Source organism: Gouania willdenowi, chromosome 4 (genome assembly GCF_900634775.1).
Source record: "Gouania willdenowi chromosome 4, fGouWil2.1, whole genome shotgun sequence".
NCBI classification, from domain to species: Eukaryota; Metazoa; Chordata; class Actinopteri; order Blenniiformes; family Gobiesocidae; genus Gouania; species Gouania willdenowi.
In genome coordinates, this window is record NC_041047.1 from 25,634,297 (window position 1) to 25,657,794 (window position 23,498).

At 35.8% G+C, this 23,498-nt stretch overlaps 1 protein-coding gene across 1 annotated transcript in view; it reads right to left on the reverse strand.

Moving 5' to 3' along the window:
* Positions 1–23,498, reverse strand: part of ddr2a (discoidin domain receptor tyrosine kinase 2a) — a 45,073-nt gene that overhangs the window by 20,824 nt on the left and 751 nt on the right. The window lies entirely within an intron of this gene.

The window sequence follows — 23,498 nt, forward strand, 5'->3', positions numbered from 1 at the left end:
AATACATCTTTTTCAGAGAGAAGTTTGAAAATAGCACTGTAGCTATTGTAGAAAGAAGAAGACAGATGTAGGGTAACTAAGGGTTTATTTAGCTCTAAACAGCCTTTAAATATTATACTAAACAAAACCTTAATGCAACACTGCAAAGTTTAAAGGTGAGGTATGATGAAAAAATCACTTTCTAATGGTTTTGCTACAGTGATACACATCCCTTTAGCCTCATTCACGGGGCCAAAGTTGAAAAAGCTACGTTTCCTCCCTCCCTTGTTATTCCACATTTTGTAAAATTCAGCTCCAAACAGGCGAGTTGGATTTTGCCCGGCGTGTGACGTAACAGACCGGAAACTCCTCCTCCTTACAATCCTGCCTCTTCCTACCTTGGACACAATACAGGCATCCTAGATGTGAGCTCTTCCCTCTCCAACTATCTTACAGCTAAAACAAACACTGCGGTTGATTATAGAATATATATTATACTTTATTGCCATATATGTAAATGCAAATAGCACTACTTCCAACTTTTACGCAGCAACAGGATAACTAAGAGCGGTAAGCGGAAAGGAGGGGGTCTGGCTGATAAATGGTGTAATCTGGGGCACATCACTATCAAGGTGCAGTTTTGTAGTAAGGACATTGATGGGTGTGTCGACCTACAGTTCCTAATGAAATTAAAATAATGTATATAGAAAAAAAAATCCCAACCTAAAGTGTAAACAGGTTGCTTATAAACATCAATAGCATCTGCTTCAGTAACAGCAGTGAGCAGCGTTCCACAGAATGATAAGTTGATGACCAAAAACTTGGGGGCATTTTGGCCCGTGGAACAAGGTTTTTGGGGGCATTCTTGGATAAATTGAGGGCCAAATGGGCCCTTGTTAATTCCCAACACTGATATAAGCTTTCTTTTTTCTTCATGATAACCCAGTGGTTTCCAACCTTTTCTGGGTCATGACCCCATTTTGATATCACAAATGTCCAGCGACCCCAGAGACATTTTTTTTCTTCTCGAATAAATTTTTGATCATGTTTGTTAAAGGGTGTTATAAACACAGCCAGGATTAGTGCATGAAGTGAGCCACCTTAGATACTTTAATTTGAACTAGATTTACTTTTGAGACTGTATCGGATACAGTTATTTGATATGTATTGTGTGTGATGTGTATTTGAATAATAATAAATAATAAGACATTTTAGGCAACACCATTTTAATTCCAGGCAACCCCACATGGGGTCCCAACTCCAAGGTTGAAAAACGCTCAATAACCAAATTACTATATCCATTGCTTGTATTTTTTTGTATATATAGATCTACTCAATACATACTGTCTGCACATTTACTCTGTTCACAAAAACAAAACCCTTGTTTGCATTAGTAAAAGGAAAATAGGAGCTTAATGGGAAGCATGTTTATATAAAGCTCAATGAAACACATAATAATTGCCACCTAAAAGTGGAAATTTCCTTTTATTGGTTCTTTATCACTCTATAAGAAAAATCCTATTAAATCCCAACGGCTTCCAATTAAAAATGTGAAACTGTGTGAAACTGAAATTGATTTTATTTTGTAATATGCACAAAAGGTGAAGTAATATACATGATTAATGTTGAAGGAAGGATGCTGAGATGCTGAGTTATAAGACATGACTTCATGAAGTGTTCACACTGTACTTTAAATAGTGGAACAGGAAGCATCGCAACCCATTGCAACACTTTTAACAACTGTAGTCTCTTCGTTCACAGTGACACACACCCCATTCACAGTGTTTTTATTGGAGCAGCTGAAGAAGCTGAAGCTGACAGACAGAAAGACGGACAAGAAAGGATTATCAAACTCTCTTCCTGGTTAGATTTGGCTGTTATTTGATCTGTGGTGCTGAAAATCCACTCCTTAACTCAGTAACTCTGGTTTTCACATATTTCCAATGGTTATTTTTTACAAATTATGATTGAGGGAGAAAAAAAAGATCTATAGCTGCATTTAGATAAGTTTAAGATGATGACATTCCAAATTAGTCTCAACAACAACTAAGGTATTGTGGACGATGCTTAGAAAAGAAACGCCCTCTCCACTTTTTGAAAAAAATGCGCATGCGCAACACGCATACGTGTGAGGGAGCGCGTGCACGAGCCCAACCCCGGTCCTCAAGGGCCCCTATCTAGCATGTTTTAGATGTTTCCCTCTTCCAACACACTTGATTGAAAGCACCAGGATCATTATCAGGCTTCTGCAGAACTTGATGATGAGTTAATCATTTGAATCAGGTGTGTTGGAAGAGGGAAACATCTAAAACATGCTGGATAGGAGCCCTTGAGGACCAGGATTAGGCACCCCTGGTTTACAAGTTGGTGTGGACATCGGTCATACAAGCTTAGTTACCAAAAGAAGATTTGGACTTTTCCTAATATATCGAACTCACCACCGGTAAATGAAAATCCATTTTCAAAGGACCCGGTGCGCACCAGGCATGAGCACGAGCACGTACGACGTCCTTACGTAAACATGATTGACTATTTAGGAGAACCAATAGTCTTGATGATCCACCCGGAAGTTAAACATCGTCCACAATATCGTTAAAATACTACCTACAGTTTCAAACTTAAAAACAGTCGTAAATGATTTTAGACCATCTCTAGCCCTACTAAGAAGATTTGGGCATTTTTCTAAAATACACATTTGGCTTTACACCTGAAACACCATTGAATGTTACATATTCTCCCCCAGTATGCTAAACATTGATGCTTTAGTTGGATAATTCCCCAATATCTTACCCAATATTTTACCTTTTCAGTCATAAAAAAAACTGATTTAACTATATATATGAGTACAGTGTTTTTGTGATCCATAATCTGATGATTTATGGGTTCAAAAGAAACTTTAGGTTGTTTACTTAACCCCAGTTCTATGAGTAAGATGAGTGAAATGTCTCACTATGGGATGCACTCCCATCTGCAGCACTCAGAAGCATTTTTCTCAATCTGCCAATAATGATTGACTAGTGAAACGTGTCTGTCCGCCAGGGACACTCCCACCTCCTATAAGAGGAGGAGGCAGACGGGCACACATCATTCAAAATAAGCACCTCTTCTCACTCGCCCAAGCAAGAAGGGTTGTCTGGTGACACATTTCACTCATATTACTCATAGAACCAGGGTTATGTAAATAACCTAAAGTTCTATTTCATAATATTTTGAGAGATGTCTCACTATGGGATTTGGTAGCTCCAGTATTGCAGACATGCTTATCGAGCAAAGACCAGCCCGCAAAGAAGAGGTCTTTACACATCAGGACAGTAAAACCACCCGTGCCACGCACGAAGTGGAAACGTCCTGAACAGACACTCCCCTGAACAAAGCCCAGGATGTGGCGAGCCCCCGAGTTGAGTGTGCGCCACGTGCGCAGACCCTCAGGCAGCCGCAGACCCTGACTCGTATAAGGCAAAGCGATAGCCTGTCCATGTAAGTGCGTACCGCACGGACTGGACACAGCACATGAGGCCACTGCTCACCCTGTGAGGCAGAAAGGCCAACAGGTCAATGGAAGAACATGAGCCCACCACCTTCAGCACAAAGGCCGGATTAGGTTTCAAAATCATCCTCACATCGCCCGGGAAGAGCTGAGCGCATGACGGGTGCACCGAGAGCGCATGGATGTCACTAACCTGCTTAGCTGACGCCAGAGCCAGTAACAAAACAGCCTTCAGAGAGGCAAACTTCAGGCCTGTCTCCCCCATCGGTTCGAAAGGAGGACATTTAAGTTCCTCCAGAACCACAGCCAAATCCCACGGTGGTACCAGTGGTCTGGACACGGGGAGGAGCATGTGCATTCTCTTCATAAACTGGCAGATCAGTGGATGCTGACTCGCCGTTTTTTTCCCAAAGCCTACATGACAGGTGGAGATCGCAACCAAATACACTTTCACAGTGGAAAAGGATCTGAGCTTGTCAATCAGGTTCTGTCGGAATGACAAAATTACTCCCACGGGGCACTGAAAGGGGATGTGACTCCTCTGGAGACACCACCCCTCAAATAGCCTCCACTTGCAATCATAAAGAAACCTAGTGGAGGGGGCTCGAGCACTCTGTATATGGTAGAGATCACACTCTGTGAGAGTCCCTGCACAGCTGACAGATTGAGCCACTCAGGGGCCACGCCCACAGCATCAGCATCAGCAAATATTTTGAAGAAAAAACAATTTTAAGAACAACACCAAATCATTCAGTCAAATAGTTTGTGTTCATCTGACAGCCTTCCAACCTCCAACTTTAAATTACAGCTATGTTTTAATCACTCACATATTACCAGTCGATTCTTTGATTAAAAGAGATGTATATGTATTTCTTTCTTTTCTTTTTGTAATGTTTTATGCAGTGTAAATGTCCTCCTTACTTTCTCATTATTTCTGTTGCTTTTAACTTTTTAAAAAACCTCCTGTGGACAGGTTTGTAAATTAGTACAAGTGCTAATACACTCACACAATACATCTGGCCTGGGTAACTAATGTAATTGTGTTGTCCATACCAAATAAAGGGAATCAATCAATCAAACAGTTGAACTCCAATGAAAATAGTTGTAAAAGTATCAAAGAATGCATGCAAAAGGTTGATAAATTAATATTTTATAAAAAAAAAAAACTTCAGACTAGGGTTGGGCAATTTTTCCTTTTTTTAAGATAATTTAAATTTTCGATTCGATTTTCGATTATTTATTTTTTTAATGCACTTAAAATGACTGCAGACATCAGATATATTGTCAAAAGTGCAACTTTATTGTTGTGATTGTCCACAAGAGTTAAAATGCATAGAACAATCCCAAAATAAAAAGTAAATGAGACTCTGTCATTCAACTATTTCAAGCTTTAACCCAGGTTTAAGCAAAAGTGCATCAGAACCTTCACAGTAGCTTCAATTTTCTGATTAAGAAATCAGATAACTACATATTTTATAACTTTTAATATTACAGTTAAAAAAGTAATAAACTCTTCCCTTAGCATCTCAGCATAGTGCAAATAAAACATTAAACATGCCTGTAGCACACATATAGCCTACTCAAAGGGTAAACACATGTAAACAAAGAGGAGGCTGGCTCACATTGGAATGCAAAAAAGTCCGAAAAAACTGGTGGGAAAAAAAGAAAAAATTTTAAAAATTAAAAAAAAAAGAAAAAAAAAATTATAATTTTTTTTTAAACTCAAAGTTGCAAAATAAAAATTGTTTTTATATACAAATTTGATTAATAGATTAAATCGATTTTTCGCCCAGCCCTACTTCAGACATTAGATAAATAACTCTAGTGTGGATTTAATGCAGCATACTGACAATAGTTTACATTTATCTCCTTTTAAACACATGTTTAGGTGAGTCAGAGATGCAGATTTAATTGGGAAAGAAAGGCAAGATGAGTCTTTGAAACAAGTTTAAATGACTTGTTGTGGTGCCCTTTGAAAAAAGGAGAAGCTTTGATGTTTTTATATATATATATATATACATATACATATATATTTCACATTTATACTAAAATCTGACGACTTGAACCGCTGAATGAAACTAGTGCACATGGTAAAAAACATGTATGAATGATAAAATGTCATCACATAAAAGTCAGGATTCGACCTCATGTACATGTGCTACCAACCTATTAGATAAACATTCTAACTAATGTTGAGTGCCTCGTTGCTTTGACTAATGAACTTCTGAACTGAACATTCGGTCGTGCAGGTAAAAAAAAGCTTGATGTGTTTTGAAAAACACTCTAAACCATGATAAAATAATACATCTGTAGCATTCTTCCTGTAAAGCAATCTATCAACCAGATAATGCCATCCAGCTAACTGGAATAGTCCACCCATAGCATGTGGAAACACTAACCGTGCTCTGACTTGCCTCATTAATTGTACCTTTACACACAACCTCATTGCTGTTGCTTTTAGCTTCACCTTACAGTCATTTCTCGCTGAGACGCCCTGACTAGTAGTAGTTAATTCCTCTTGGCTTTGAACGCTAATGAAACACAAACACATGATGCCGTTGGAGGGTAAAAAAGTGTTTGCCTTTGCTGGAGCGTAGTTAGGAAAAGACTGGCTGTATTGTGGAGGAGACGGGGAATGACCTTCAGTTGCACATTTAGAGACTTCTAAAGAAGTATGTGAGCGTGCCTGTATGCCTTTAGCATTCACTGAAAATAGCACACATTTTATTATCCATATCGTCAGTTTGTAATGATTTTTACAGTGAGATAAAACAACAAGATTGTGCCTTTAACGGCAAAATAAAACTACAGTGTTTCCAGAAAATAAAACACTGACTTCCATGACATTTTAAATAGTTTTTGTCATATTAAATTTAGTAAATGATCAAAATATAAACATGTTTTAGTGAGATTAAATTTGGATGACAACACAAAGATGAGCACAAGAATATGAAGAGATTTGTGTATGCAGTGACACATTGTCAAAGCACCTTGGACATGTTACAACAGTGTTCAAGTGTTTTAATGTTACAATGATACAAGGAATGTATTGTGTTGCTTGGGTTTGTCAAGTTTATGGTTTTATCAAGCAAAAGAACCGGGAAAAACCTTTTTAATCATTGCATTCAGTAAAATGTATTTCCTTGGTAGTGATGGAAAAGAGCACTAAGATTTGGTTAAATATTGAACAAAACATAACTTTTTAGTTAACCATTGATACACGGCCATTTATTTATTTATTTTTTTATTTATTCAGTTCATTTCTGACATGGTTGCAATCACAGAAATTCACTTTAACATTCAGAGCAAAATCACATCATTGTTTTTTTTTTTTTTTTGGCCTTTTGCATGCCGGAAAGGGTGACGGAAAAAAGCATTTTGCTTATCCAGATCTGTCTTCTTTTTGAGGAATCAAAATCATCCAAAACCATGCAATGATTTCATGGGATAATTAATTAAAGTGTTGTGAATACTAATTTACAGAATGTATGACACGTGATAGTTGGTTAAAGTCAAGGAAAAACCACAAAAAGCATTATTTACTCAATAAAATTTGAATATGAACATGATCAACTTGACCAGTGTTTCTCAAATGGGGGTACGTGTACGCCTAGGGGTACGCGATGGCAATGTGGGTGTCACCTGGAGTTTAATGGGGTCGCATGAAATTTCGGAAAAATTTAAAATGATTTTAAATTTTTTTATTATCATCATTCTTTGAAAAATAATAACACTCAATCTTAAACAACTGTATTTCTATACTTTCACTTTATGAAATCTAAATCTAGTTAAACTGAAATGCCGTAAAAAAAAAAAAAAAGAAAAGAAAGTCTTTTAGGTCGACAAAATTTCTTGATATCAAAATGGGGTCATGATCCAAAAAAATTTGTGAACCACTGCAATAAATACTGTTTATTTCAACTTATTTAAAAAATGAGATTCTTTGATAGATGTGTCAACACTCATTCTTTTCCATCGTTATGATCTATAGTTGTTTTTAAATTGTTTTCTAAGCAAAATGTTGTAGTCGGACAAAAGAAACAAGATAAAAGAGTTTTAGAACCACTGGACTACAGGATGAACATCGTGAAAGTCTATGAACATTACCTGCTTACAAAATAAACACGTTAATAAAGTGTTTCCTGTTTGCATCCCAGAATAATCTGCTCTGTAGCTCTAAAGATGGTTGAATATCTGTGGGTGAAAGTCAGGTGGTTGCCATCAGGCTTACCAAATGACTTCAAATAAAGCCAAAAGACAAATAGAAACAATTTAGGGAAAATATTGAAACATAATCAGCTAAACAAATTAAAAACACTGTTTAGTCTCCATATTGCAAAAGCCAAACAAAGAGTCAAGCTGTTGTGGATTTTAATGTGCACCACATTTCTGTTCAGCTGAATATACACAATGTGTTGCCTGTTACTGATTTTGAGTCAGTTCTTGCTAAGTTTTCTTTAGCATTAACAACTGCTGCTCTTTCACATCATGAGAGTAACATCAGACCAGACAACGGAGAAAAGGCTACAGCTGCTCAGATTCACATTTTAGACACTTCTTTCAGTTCTCCACTGCAGGAACACAGTATGAAAACATCAATGATGTGATATCCAGAGTTGGGGTCAATTATAATTGTAATCATGTAATTGATAATGAATTACAATTATGGCGTAATTATAATTGTGATTGCAATATTTAAAAATTCTGTTGCTGTCGTAATTGTAATTCAATTGTAATTGAGTTTAGATAATTCACTTAAAAATTCTATAAAAATTGTCAATTTAACGCAAAACTTGGGAACCATGTTACAGTTCTAGTTCTACACATACTGTGTGTAGTTAAAAATTATTAAAACATGTTTCATATCAAGCTTTCCCATATTTTACCATTAAAAAAAAAGGGTATACTCACACAAAAAAGGCTCAGAAACCCACACCAAAAATATTAAAACCTATACTGTCATTGATTAGGAAGCCTAACAAGGAAACCAATAGATAGGAAATAAATTCAATGATATATATTTGTTTTTAGTGTATTTAACAGCCCATTACCATAAGAGATGCTATGAGGTTAAGTTTTATGGAGTATTTATTTCAGATTAATTAATTGAACTTTAGTAAGAGGTTGCAAGGTGGATTAGTGGTTAGCACGTCTGCCTCACAGCAAGAAGGTCCTATAGGTTCAAGCCCTGGGGTGGACACTTGCGTCTTTTCTTTGTGGAGTTTGCATGTTCTTCCCGTGCTGTGTGGGTTTCCTCTGGGTACTCTGGCTTCCTCCCACAATCCAAAAAAACCCCCAACTCTCTAAATTGTCCGTAGGAGTGAATGTGAGTGTGAGAGGTTGTCTGTCTATGTGTCCAGGGTGTACCCCCACCTAGCACCCACCGTGAGCCGGAGATAGGCACCGGCAGACCCCTGCAACCCTGAAAAACAGGAATAAACGGGTCTGAAAATGGATGGATGGATGGACTTTAGTAATTGAGAATGTAATTGCAATTGACTTTCTGGGAATAAAAACTATTTGAATTTACTTGTAATTGGAAAAAATGCTGGTCACACGAATTAGAATAGTAATTGTAATTGAACATGGATAATTGAAGACGTAATTGTAACTGAAAAATGTAATCGACCCCAACCTTGCCTGTCCATTTGCAAATATGTTTTTTTGCACTCACAAAAAAACCTCCTATGAGACAATACATTTAAACATACATTAACCAGTGGAATGAAGCTCAATTATGTTCCTGCAGCTTTTTAAAAGCTACATTTAATATGAACTCAAACCAAAAGTTACAGGAAATACAAGCCTGTGACAAAGCTAAATCTGTCTCACCTGTATTTCACCATAGCTGAAGATAAATGCTAAAATATTATGTTTAACTCTTTTCTACACCTCCAATAAATATCTGGTGTGATTTAAAAAAAAATCCTAAAATAATACAAAATGATGGAGAATATGCATTTCATGACAGATAAACCTAAAAACACTCATCTTCAGACACCAGGCTGAGTGGAAGTCTGGTCAAATCTGTAACTCTTACACTTACAATAAATAAATAGATGCAGTGCAGGCCATAGAAAACACATGCTGTGTACAGCCTGTCCAATAAGATTAAAATACAAAAGTAAAAATGAATGAATATTGTTGTTTGCCAATCTATTGCAATGTTTTTGTCCATCTGACAGCCGCTGCCCAGAATTTTCATTGTTCAAAATGAGAGTCATAATAGAAGAGAGGCGACAGAGGCAACATGCTTGGAAAACCAATAACAATTTTTACAATAATAATTAAAAATATTAAAAAAATAAAATAAAAATTAGAAAGTATAAAAGATGGAGTCTAGGTTAAAAAAAATTATCAGTAATTAGGGTACAACAGCGTGGAGCAGCCGGATTGGATAACTGGAATTGATGATAAATGAAAGCTAAATCAATCATAAGTCAAGTAAATAAAATCCAAATACTGTGAATAACCTAAAAAGAATCTAATGAAATAAAATTAGATGAAAGAGCTGTTTAAGTCTGGCAATCACAAAAAATTCAAAAGAACAACTTCTACAATTAGTTTTGTGAAGTCAAAAAGAAGCTTTGTTACATTGCATTAAAGCCAATTGATTTATAAATGTATAATGCACTTTTATTACGTCATTAAGTACGTCAGAACACGTTATTATTACTGATGCATGAATGAGCTTTATTTGCACCATGACATGACAAATCACCTCATCTCACTCTGTGCCCTTTCTTTAAAGGCAGAAAACCTTGATGGAAATCTAAACCAGTCACATTTATAAAAACAAACGAAAAAAAATAAAAAAAATAACCACAACAAAAGCAGCAGTGCTTGTATGGGCTTTCAGAACATTATTATTATTATTATTATTTAAACCAAACATCTTTAAAAAAAAGACCAAATCAATAAAGCACTATATATTTGGAGTGTTGCCCGTTTCCTCTTCAGAAAGATAATAAATGTGTAAAAACAAACAGAACGATTTACACCAGAGATGTTGGCAGGAATTAAAAAAAAGGATGAGAAAAGTGGAAAATCATGACTTCACCAGGTACTGTGTCCTGAGACACAACAGAACGTTGGCTGGGTTTTATACCACGTTCCACTGACCTGTGCTTCTAAAAGTTATAGATATCAAAGCAATAGCTCAGCAGGAATAAATTGCATCAAACTCTGTCAATGTGTTTCAGTCCCTCAATAATTATTTTTTTATTTATTATTATTATGAACAAAAATTGTGTACAGAAAAGACAAAGACATATTTAGACTTACTGAGGTGTATTGGTATCCTATTTGTATGCCTTAATACATCAAATTGCAGGAGAGCTTTAATAAATTAATCTGCTGAATGTCCAAATGTAAACGTCTTAAACTCAGGATGCAATATAATAAAAGAAGTAGAGCTGGGAGTAGAGTATATCATATGCCTATTATTGGCATGAAATGTAATATTGGTTGACATCTGTATTGGTTCATCCACTGATATTGAATAACCAATATGTGCTTGATATGTGTGTGAGACAATGTGTTAAAAATAAATATGGCACTTTTCTATTTCAAGTTGAATGAGTTTTTTTCTTATTTTTATGATTGTTTCATGTCCAATAGATTGAGTGTGATATCACACTAAAAAGAAAGCTTAATGTGTTCAATCCATAGAGATTTTTATAATGTGGCCTAAAATTAAGTAGGTGATTAATTAGTTTCGATTAATATCAGAAATCAGTACATAAGTGTGGGACAATATCGGCAAGTATCGGACATCTAGTGCGCACGCACCGCCGTGCATGCTGCTTTTTACTGCCGCTCCTGCTCTTTTTATACTTTTTCAACCTTCAACTTTTTTTAAACTATTTTTTCTTCAGTTTCCTCCTTATTTTGACATGAACGCCACAGGAAATCATTGTGGTGATCAAACTGTATAATTCATCACTGTAACCTCACAGCTTGATTGTTGTAAATATCTGTATCATATTTGTACATTTGTATTATTTTTGTAAATATCTGTATCATATTTGTATCATATTTGTATATAATTTGTTTATTAATAATAATAATAATAATAATAATAATAATTATTATTATTATTATTATTATTATTATTAATCTTACTTAGTTTTTACTACTGTAATGTGTGCGTATCCTTATTTTTAACAGTGAATTGCTTAATTATACACTTATTTAAGGTTTATTCTTTTGTCTTTGTTAAACAGTTTATTCTTTTATTTTCTTAAGTGGCTGTGATGAAAGCAATCTCCCCCTGGGATTAATATAGGAATTCTGATCCTGATCTCTTAATAAAGGATCACCAGTTCAGCACAGGATCACCACACCATGAAACAACTACAGGCACACACACGATGACACAAACAATCCATACCATCATTTTAGAGACAACAATCATCAGTGTGTGAACACACCAAGAAAAGGTCATTCTCTCATATTACATAGCTTAGCATAAAGAAGCCAATAGATCATTTAAGAATAGACCTGATGGAAACAGCTAACTATGGTAATAATTTGGTATTGACTTAAATTAATTACAGCTTTATTAACACATGATTAGAAATGTAATTCATTTTTTCACCTTCCTATTAACAACAAAGCTGTCATCCAAGGTGCTTTTACTCCATTTGGAGCAAAATTGCAGTTCTGTGCCTTGCTCGTGCTCCACTCTGAACGTATTTATTAAAACGCAACCTACTCCACTTAATCCATAACAACGTCTCAACTGACACATTTCAAACTTTTTGTTAGAAAAGTGGACAAATGATCAAGTTTTAATTGTTTTCTATTTATCATAGGCTAACACCTAACTCTAACCTTAACTTTTAGCTATAAAACAGAGCCACTTCAGGGAGGAGCAGAGGAGGACATAGGGAAATGTCTTGAACATTATGCAGTGCCTTAACTTGTATTTAATGCTTTTTTATATATACAGTATATTTCTAACTTCTTAATTTTGTAGATCCTGATCTGTTTCTGTGAATGTGTGAAACAGACTGCTGTACAATATCTATCTATCTATCTATCTATCTATCTATCTATCTATCTATCTATCTATCTATCTATCTATCTATCTATCTATCTATCAATCAATCTATCTATCTACAGTATCTATCTATCTATCTATCTATCTATCTATCTATCTATCTATCTATCTATCTATCTATCAATCAATCTATCTATCTACAGTATCTATCTATCTATCTATCTATCTATCTATCTATCTATGTTATTAATATAAATGTTCTTCTAAGAGGCTACGGGTTAATATTTATATGTATAAAATTGGGGTTGGGGTTTTGTTTGTTGGGCTATAGAGCCAACATTGTGCAGGAGAATTATTTGGCAACACTTTGCTTGAAAGTTTTATACATAAAGGCTGACATTACACTGTCATTATTATGACATGGCACCTGTAATCACCATGAATAAGGTGTCATGAAGGCTGTCATTAAGTGCTGTTTGTTACCCTAACCCTGTTGCATCTTATGGTGTGGATGATGATAACAAAAAGATGATGTGAAAGAAGTCTTCGGGACAACTGATTTGTAAATAATAGGAAGTTTATTAATACAATCAGAGTCCAAGACAGGTTAAGAAAAGTGAGACTTGTGAGAGCTGTGGCCAGATCATTGCAAACCGTATATATCCTCCAAAGGCGTAACTCCAAAAATAGCTCATAGGGAATCAATTTACTCTGGACAATATACAGAGGAAACAGTCTGTCAATCAAATTGGAACTTGGACCAGAATACAAGCCTGTCCAGCTCCGGCAGATAATGTATAATAACGTCATTATGGCAGACATCTGGTATCCTATTCTACGGAATCAGTATATCTTACTGCACCCACGGAACAGCAGAATAACATCCTCTTCACCTAGGAGAACGACACATCATGTTAGAGTCAACTGCACATATCCATAGCCTTAAATTTACTGCACAAAGATAGAGTCTGGAAAATAATGTTGTTCCCACATTATCATAAACAATCTCACATTCTTATAGAAAACATCATGGTATTATTACTTAAAGGTCCCATATTATGCTATTTTTCACCCATCTCCATTTCTTCTAAGAACCCCAAAAACATAGTATTTGAGGTTTATTTTATCCTCTGAAAAGTCACTTTCTGAGCAACTCTACACAAACAGTTTCATGAGTGGGCGTGTCTATAGATGGGACACTGACTTCCTCCTTCCCGCATGGTGACGTAGGGCCCGCCCTCCTCCCACCCACTCCGTAGCCAAGCTCATGCTGCTTTATAAACACGAGACAGAGCGTGGGGGCGGGGCGTTAACCAGTACATACATAGACTGTGGAAAATACATACATAGCACTGCGCGAAGGATGCTGAAATGCTCACTTTCGTGGGCGTGTCTGTTTACATGTCAATCACGGCAGAGAGCTTCCTGGAGGCGTGGCTTCTCCAGCTGAGTATTGTGTCAAATTGGTCATCAAAGTGGCAATGCGTCATCAAATTGGAGCGAGGTGTTTGTGCTCACCCTGTAGTAAGAAAGGAGCAAATCACCCTGTAACGATTGAGGGAATCAATGAAAAAAACAATTTGGGCACGTGTATGAAGCCTAAATAGAACTTTTATGATGTTTAAAGCACAGAAAAGTCGATTTAGCTTAACACGGGCCCTTTAAATCAGGGCCTCTGTTCATGCATATAATGTCACTCATATGTGTTTTTGGCTAGAGTCAATTCTTTATTCAGAAAGAGTATAAACTTTTAATAAGTTTAATAAAGCATAATACACCTCAACCCCACTAGATCCTTCCACCTAACCCAAAAAATGCCAACATAGCTCCAAATGTGTCATTATTTACAGAAAGGTGTCATAACAGCAAACAACACTTAATGACAGCCTTCGTGAGATGTTATTCAAGTTAATGACAGATATTGACAACTTCATGTCAGCCTTAATAAACTTCAAGTAAAGTGTTCACCAAATATTTAGTTTGGTTTGGTTTCCTCAAGTTTTTCTAGATTCTTAACGTAGTCCAATCACTTAGGTCCAAATTGCTTGGTGGAGTGAAAGTGTATATTTTTTTCTCTAATAGACTCTAATTTTGTACACAGGCTCACCAAAAGATGGTGATGAAGATTGATGGCAAGACAAGGATTTGGACTGGAACTGTTAACGTTAGTCTCTCAATAGAAGCAGCAGAAGTTTAACAACGGATCTACTTGTCAAAACCGTACAAACACATGTTGTAGTATAGGCTCTTTTACCATTTCACTTTTCATTCACACGTTACACAAAGAAAACAAGTGCATATCAGAGAAAGATCCATACTGTACCTGAAGCTGCAAACACTGGACATTTACATCATAACTTTCTCACCAGGCTTTGGAACAAAAATGAAAACCATATGTGGTAAAAGTTGCTGAGTGTGGTGGGAACATATTGCATCTACTGTACCAGGGGGACTTATAGCATGTCACTATATATTTCATTAACTATCCAACCTGTACGTTTACAAAAATATTCCCACATATGTTGGACTTAAGCTGCACCAGACGATACGTATCTCAGAAGGAGGGACTTTAATCAACCTGAATGGGCTTTTGTGTATAATCATCATCACACAGTTTAGTAAAAACAAAAATGGTGATAGTCGGCTGGCATGGTATATTGCATCCAGTTGGAGCTCTTAAGTTTCTGCTTCCAGTGCCCCATAAATATCAGGTCCTTCCTGACCAGTGTCAGGAAGTGGTAAAAGACAGAGGCTCCCTTCAAAAACGTAGAAGTTGACACACAGAGACAAAAGCAAATACACACACTAATCACAACGGAAATAGTACAAACTAATACCTTTACGATGGACATCATGAGCACAATATTGTTTGAGGTAATCCAAGCAGTTATCGTTCTCATTTCCCTGAAACCTGAGACGCACTCAATGGTCAAGTTGGAGCCATTATAAGTGCTGCAGGATAGGAGATTTATTTGGTTTTCCCTTGTTTGTGTGAATAGCTGGGTTTTCTATGAAGTGAGGAGGCGTTCACGTCAAGCTACATTGTACCAACACCAGATCTTGCAGCTGGGAAAGCCTGTAAAGTCAACACATGGGCTGGCTTTTGGCAAGATTCCCTGCCTCTGTCTCCTACTTACACACACACACACACACACACACACACAACAAATCCGACAGTTCACCATTCATACTGTGTTAAATGATATTTATGGAGGAAAACACACGTTTTTGTGCTGTCATTATCACTGCAGGCTTATGGTTCCAGGGTCTAAATTCACACATTGATGAGTTCTAGAAAATAAAACACATTTTAACTCAACTTGCCTGAAAAGTCAGTTTGCGAGCTTTACTTTCTTAACATAGTCCAAGCGCTCAGGTCAAAATTTTTCTCTCTAAACGGCTTTAATTGTGTACACCGAATGAAGTGTACACAATGAAGTGAGGATGGATGGCAGGACGGAGGATTTGGACTAGAAATGTCAATGCTTACGGCTCTGAATAGAAACCGCAAAAGTCTAACAAAGGACATGAACATTTTGTGCTCTGACAATACACTGAGTTCATGCTACAATACGATATGAGTGTAACGATATGATACAATCATTTTAGAATGAAACAAAAGATAAAATTATAATAACCTAACATGTAGATTGTGTGGACCCCTCACATTTTACTATTGCGATATCTGTCTTGTCTATATCATAACACTTTTAGTATGGACTGCTTTAGGTCAAAATGTGTACAGTGAGTGTCATTATATAGGCCACAAACGTCAAACTCAAGGCCCAGGGGCCAAATCCGGTCCTTTAAGGCACCCAATTTGGTCCACAGCAGAAAGTAAAAAAGTCAGAGAAACCAGGAATCATTGTGTAAATTACCAACTAATTGAGTTGTAGATACTGTATCTCCAAAATAATACACAAATAAAACTCCATAATTATAGCAGAGCTCACAATTCCCCCCATGCTTCTATCACATGTTGGCAGTCATTTTTAATCACAAATTGTTACAAGAACTCTTAATTTTTCTCATTATTCCACAAAATTTACCCAAAATTGCATAGAAACTGGTCACAAAATCTAAAAACTGTAAAGTGAAGATCCTGGTGGGAATATTATCTGTCACATATTGCTTTGGTATAATCAGAACCATAGATATTTTATCATTTATTAATACATGGAAGTGCAAACTAGAGCACAATAATGATTAAATTACTCATTTCAATGCCTAAAAACTGCAGCCAGCTAAAGCAGTGGTTCCTAAACTTTTTGGGGCCATGGTACACCAAAGGACAAGTAAAAATGTGAAGGCAACACCTATTGTGCAAAATAGCCTTTCACTCATATACATAGATACCACTCATATCATGTACAATATCTGTAAATGTGCACAATTATTTACTAATTCCAAACAAAATGTGACAAAGACAACTATTACATTACTCGTGAAATATTTAAATAACAATTAATGTATAGAGTTTTCCTCTGTATTATGAAATGAGTGCATACAAAGTAGTAAATGAAAAAATAATTATTTATGTGTAATAATGTATGGTTTTCACAAAATCCCACAGCACAACAGGACTTGCCTCATGTCAGACTAGTTTGCCGTGGCACTAGGGATGTAACGATTAATCGTAAGGCAGTTAAAAATCGATTCATAGGTATCACGGTTGATATCGATTTTCTGACAATTGAATCGCAGTACTTTTCTTAACCAGCAGAGGGTGCTATCCGGAAGTGTTGGCGGCGGGCGGAGTCAGCTAATACTTTCTTTCTGGCCGCCTTCTACTCTTAAATATGTTAATAAATGATTCATTACCCCTTTAGCACCGAAAGAATATCTGTAATATTACTTGAATATCTGTAAAAGTCGCGTTTTTCTATTAGCTCTGTCTGCTGGCATAGCTTCTCTTCTTCACTGCAAGATATCGGTATGCCAACCGACCACTGTATTACCAGCGCCCTCTGCTGGTCCAAACAAATATGACGTAAATCAGCGCAATCATGGTTTTTTTTTTTTTTAAAGTCCAATTGTTAAGGCACAAAATACATTTTCAGTTGCACTTTTAAAGAAAAAGAACTATGACGTAGTTTTGCATTGTTTATTATAGAACCAGAATTTAAATTAATAGGCTTCATTTTCATTTGTATTATTCCTTTATTTATTTCATTCAAGATTTATTTTTAGTTAAATTGCATTGTTTTGAATAGTTTATCAAGGAATTCTTTTGACAATGAAAAATAAAAGGAAAATAATACAGTATTTTCTAGTTTTTTTCCCAAAAAAAAAAATTTGTCTACAGTCCCATTTTGTAAAATAAATTGTGAGAGAATCGTATCGTGAACCCAGTATTGTGAATTGAATCGTATCAGGAGTTGAGTGAATCGTTACATCCCTACTCATTTGCCACAAGAGCTTGATTTTTTTCTTCAGTAAAACGCTTCAACTTCGTCTAAAAGACTATCAGATCACTTGCTTCATTTATAAAAAAGACTGGGCAGACTTTTACTGCAAAATAAACCAAATTACTCTAATGTAGATTTAAACTGTTCATTGTGAATTACCTGTAAAGGCCAGGGTTGTGTTTGTTAAGTAAGGAAATGCCCTAAAAGCTGAAGGCAGATCAATTTTGATTGAATATCCAGAACCTGGATTTTACAGCTTCACTGTCAGATTGGAAAAAAAACAGCAGCTCATGCCAAGAAAGTGCACTTTTTAAACTCCCCCGCAACACCAGAAGTTCATCGACTGCACAGAAATCTGCTTTAAGACCTTCAGGCACCGCAAGGGGAAAATACATAAACAGCAACCCTATAATTAATAAAACATAATGTACAACATTACAATTAGCCGATGAAACATAGGTTTATCTCATGAATGCTGTTTTTTATATGTTAGGTTTCTGGGGCATCAGTGATTCAAGATGAGGATCCAGCAGCTCAGTCAGTATCTCAGTAGTTATTATCATTGCCAGCGTGCCCTTGGGCAGCGCACTTTGCTGTCCTTGCCTTGTATAAAAGTGAATGAAGGCTTGTTGGTGTAGACTGGGAGATGTACCTCTGTCAGACTGTGGGTACAGATGTAGTATACCTCCTCCTGTATTTTCTGGTTTACTTACAGGCTTTAAGATCCATTCAAAGTCAAAGTTTTTAAAAAATATTTTACTGTGTTGTATTTTATCGCATTGTGTTATGTGTATAATTTGAATTTTATTCCCTTTAAGGATGACACATAACAGCAGTCCAGGGACTACAGATGAAAAATAGTGCATAGGCTAATTCTGGCATATTAAAAGAAATGTATATTATTATGCACTGTCCCTATAATAAATAAATAACATAAAATAGTACAATGTATGTATAATGAACAAAGGCCCCAGGCTCTGAGCCCAGACAGGACTCTTCAGTCAGGAGTCACACATTGTTTTTGTTTCTTCCTTCAACACAGTTCACGCAGTGAAAAGTGAATGTTGCAATGCACCGTAATATTCTGGGTACACTATTCCTTGGTACTGTATGCATTGCCATATAAATCCTTGCTATTTTTATTTTTATGCCCTTACTCCAGGTACTTACTTTATTATACCAGCATTTATTTATATGCTTGTTTGGTTGGTTGTTAGCAGGATTACGTCAAAACTACTTAATGGATTTTGAAAGAATTTGACAGAATTTTGGAAGATTATAGACAGAACTTGGATCAAAATACTGATTCAGGATCAGTTAGAGAAAAAAAAAATCCCCCTCTCCTATCATCAGAGGTGACAGGTAACGAAGTACAAATATTTTGTTACTGTACTTAATAGTGATAGGCCGATACATTGGCCGGCCAATATTATTGGCCGATTTTTATGTGCATCGGCCGATGTGGGCTGCTGCATTCGCCGATTCACAATATTTTATATTTGTTAAATATGTTTTACTTGTTTTTGTTTTACATCACCTGTTTTTGATATTTGTTAAATATTTTTTTCTTGGTGTCATTCTTTCGCACCTTTGTTAATTTCAATAAATGTTCCTTTTTTTTAAATGAGACTTGTACCATTTGTTATCATCATTGTGTAATTTTTTATGACGTAAATTGAGGAAGCAAAAGTAATATCGGCTCCAAATATCAGCCCAAGAAAATCGGCAGACCGTATCGGTCAAAAAAAAAACGGTATCGGCATCGGACAGAAAAATTCCATATTGGTTTATACCGACTACTACTACTAAGTTGTTTTTTCTGGTATGTGTTCTTTACTTGAGTATTTAATTTTTGAGCAACTTTTTACTTTTACTCCTTAGTTTTTTATAACAAATATCTTAAAAAAATAAAACAAATATGGAATTTGCTGTTTTAAATACCCTGTCTTATTATTGAAGGGACATTTGTTTTACTTTTTACTTTTTCACTCAAGGATATTTAGTAGTGTGTACTTTTTTGTACATTTACTCAAGTCAGGGAGCAATTTCAATACTTGTACTTTCACGAGAGTCATTTTTTATTCAAGTATCCATACTTTTACTTGAGTACTGAAGACTAGTACTTTTGCCACCTCTGCTTATCATTGGCAAAACATCTTAAAATTCATATCTATGTTCATCAATGAAATCTGATTCTGTTATGTGAGGTTGGTTCCTCATTTACCCCACCAAGTTTCATCTGGATTGGATGCAGGTTGTGCATTTCAGCGTGATTTATCAAAAAAAAACAAAATGTGGTTCCCATACATTTGGACCTACTGTATGGTTAACAATGGGGATATAATTTTTAACAAGCCTTTAAAGTTTAAAGTGTAAATGATCATTGTACCATGAATAGGATCACAGATCCAGATAACTGCCAATATCTGGCAAAGAGGATATTCGGTGCTTGGCGGAGAATTGTGCTCTCTGAGTGCTCTTGTTATATTTTCGGTTATATGTGATGGATTAAGGGTTTGGAGAGAGAAACTTTTGGAATCATTGCTCTTCAGAAAAACCCAGTCATTCTAGAAGTTTAGCAAAGCATTTAACACATTCTTATGATGCACTTTAAAATCCTTTTTTTTGGAATGTTGAAGTTATTTCATTTCTTTTAGACTTCAGGGTCATTTCTTGAATAAAACCAGACTGATGCTTTCCAGTGGAATCAAATTGATAGCTAACTATGACAAAGTGAATTGCTGCTCCTCTGATAGGACAGTCCTGACCACTCGCTCACTACTTACATTGTCATTTGTACAAAGCTTGTTCCCTTGATCTGTCTCTGAAAGCCTTTGATTAAAGAAGAACTTGGAGACAAAAGTGAGGCGGAGGAACACATGAGAAGCAGCAGGTGAAGGAGAAGGACTGAGGTTAAACACACAGCTACAGTACGTGGTGATGAATCTGTTTATGTTTGGCTCTTTTTTATTTTAAGATTTCAGATCATCTTACTCCTTAAGACACCATTAGAGTATTAGGTTTGTGTAGCATTTTGAAGTACAGCAATAGATGTTGGTTAACTGCATAGTTCTCTTCACCAGAATTCTTACTTACAAGTCTTAACAGCAAACATTTGGTCCAAGACAGACTGGAGGATAAATAAACTCTGGAAACTGGAAGCACAAATGCAGAACTTTTTGGTATTTAAGTAACTTAATCCTCCTTAACTATAGATAATGAGTAGGGTGCTGGTTTGGGCAGGGTCAAAGTTCAAGTGCATGTGGGATTCAAAGTCAACAGTGCTGTATTTTAGGCACGATGTTCTTTCAATTGCCACTATTTATACCAAATTACAGCATGGCTCTCAGCAGCAAGTGTGCAGCTACTTTCCTCTTCGTGCACACATCGATTGGAAGAAACTTCCAATCAAACGACTTCAGCATCGAGTTACAGCTAAGCTAAGTAAGCCTCTGGTGCCTCTGGTGAAGTGTTTTGAGTGCAAGGTTGAAATTACAGCCTGCTCTGTGGTGTGTGTGATTAAAGTCTGTGAGGTTGTCAGTCAACCTCTGTAATGTACAGGGAGGGGCTGCTAATTGAAACATCATGTCAAAAAGAAAATAAATAAAGGCACAAATGATGTTTCATTAAATCAGCGAGTGCATTTATATTTGCTTCTTTGTGTATAAAGGATTAGGGCATTTTGTGTAAAGTCATGGCTCACGGTCAAGTGCAATTGTTGCAGAAAGAAAGAAAATTGTTTTATATGGAAGTAAATCTGTGCCATCAGAGTTTGAATTTCTATTTTTAAAGCAGATTTTTTTTTAGCATCAAAATCAGGCATTTAATTTCAAAACTATCTAATTTCTGTCATGCTTTTTTATTCCTGACACTTCATGTTTTTCTAGAGATTCAACATAAAATAATTCAGTGTCAAAAAATTGACAGCAGTCCAAGACAACAACCAAGGAAAATAGATCGTCTCCTCAATTATCCAACGTCCAATCAAGTACACGCTCCATTGGTCATGTGACACTGACACGGGAAGAAAAGGTAACGGCCAACGGGAGCGATGGAGCTTCAGTAGTTACATTGTTTACGTCATTTGCCATAGCAATAAATGTTACCCGACACCTGAGATACCTGCTCATGAACATTATTTATTAAACAATATATAACTACACTGAACTTTTTTGAAACTGAATTTTTTGCGGGTGAATTATATTATTTATATATATATATATATTGTTTTTAAAACTTAAAAAAAAAAAGAATTAGTGTCAGGAATAATTTCAAAGAAAAACATGCAAGAAATGCAATAGTTTTGAAATTCAAAGTCTGATTTTGATGCTTTAAAAATATGAATCCAAACCGATGGCACAGATTTACTTCTAAAGTTTTAGCCCTTATTTAAAATTCAAATTGATCTCATCAATTTTGACAAAAAGCAGCTTTAAAGTAGGAAAATAAAAAAATTATATGAGCTAAAATCCAAAGCTAGAAAAGAAGCTTTAGATGCAATTTGTTTTGATCAGCATAATCTCAGACTTAGTTTGTGTGGCTTAGTTAAAAAAACTAAAAACATAGTTTATTTCAGTCCCTCACATTCTAATAGCATCTAAAATGTCAATGATATTAAGTGTAAAGCAAATGAATGAGTCAATTAATCTGAAACTAATCTGTAAATGAAAAAAAGAATATAAGATGTAAATTAATAAAATCAATTGTTGGTTGTGAATCCACAACCTTCTTGCTGTGAAGCAGCCATGCTCACTACTTACCCTTAGTCATTTGTTGATAACTATATAATTCATATTTACAATAAGTTGGTTTGCAGACAGTATTTTGTTGGTATATTGAAAGCTTAGATTGAATTGGCATGTTTGAAAGTTTTTTTTAACTATAACAAAATGATATTGGATAAAATAGAAGATATAAGAAAGCAAAGCGGTTTGGATGCTTATCATAAGTAAATTAACAAGATAGCTTATTCCCTAATTCCATCTTCGGGAAAGTAAGAGGTTTTGTCAAACCAGATCTAGAAGAGTTGCAAGGAACCCGTTGACCTCATCTGGAGTCTTCACTATAGATATTATCTCGTGAGTGCAATGAAACCTTATTGCTTTCAGTAAACTGTGTGACTGAGACTCCCCACTAAAGATAAGATAAGATCTCGTCATGGTGCTTCTCTGTTCTGATAAGTTCTGTAAGGAAATACATTCTCAGGAAAGACTTTGGAGTTTATTATTAAGGCATATCTGAGGGTTTTCCCACTTAGGTGTGATTCTACACGCTACATGCTACAGTGCATAGATGATCCTGATATTGTAGGTTTGCTGCACTGAAACAGAAAACATTCCTTTTCACTAATAGGATGCTGAGATCCACAAAGTTTTGCAATAATAGGTAAAAAAAAACAAAGAGCATGTATGTCCAACCCTACAGTCAGTTTTTAGTTCATCCCATGGATCAGTTTGATGTTTTGATTATTAAGGCCACCTCTCTTATTCTGTTTTTGACCAACAGGGAAAATCTTAGAGCTTGCATCGATCCATAAACACACAGAGAGGAATAGAAAAGTCCTCTGTGTGCACATCTGTCAGTCACATACCACAGGAGCACACCTACATACCATACCTAG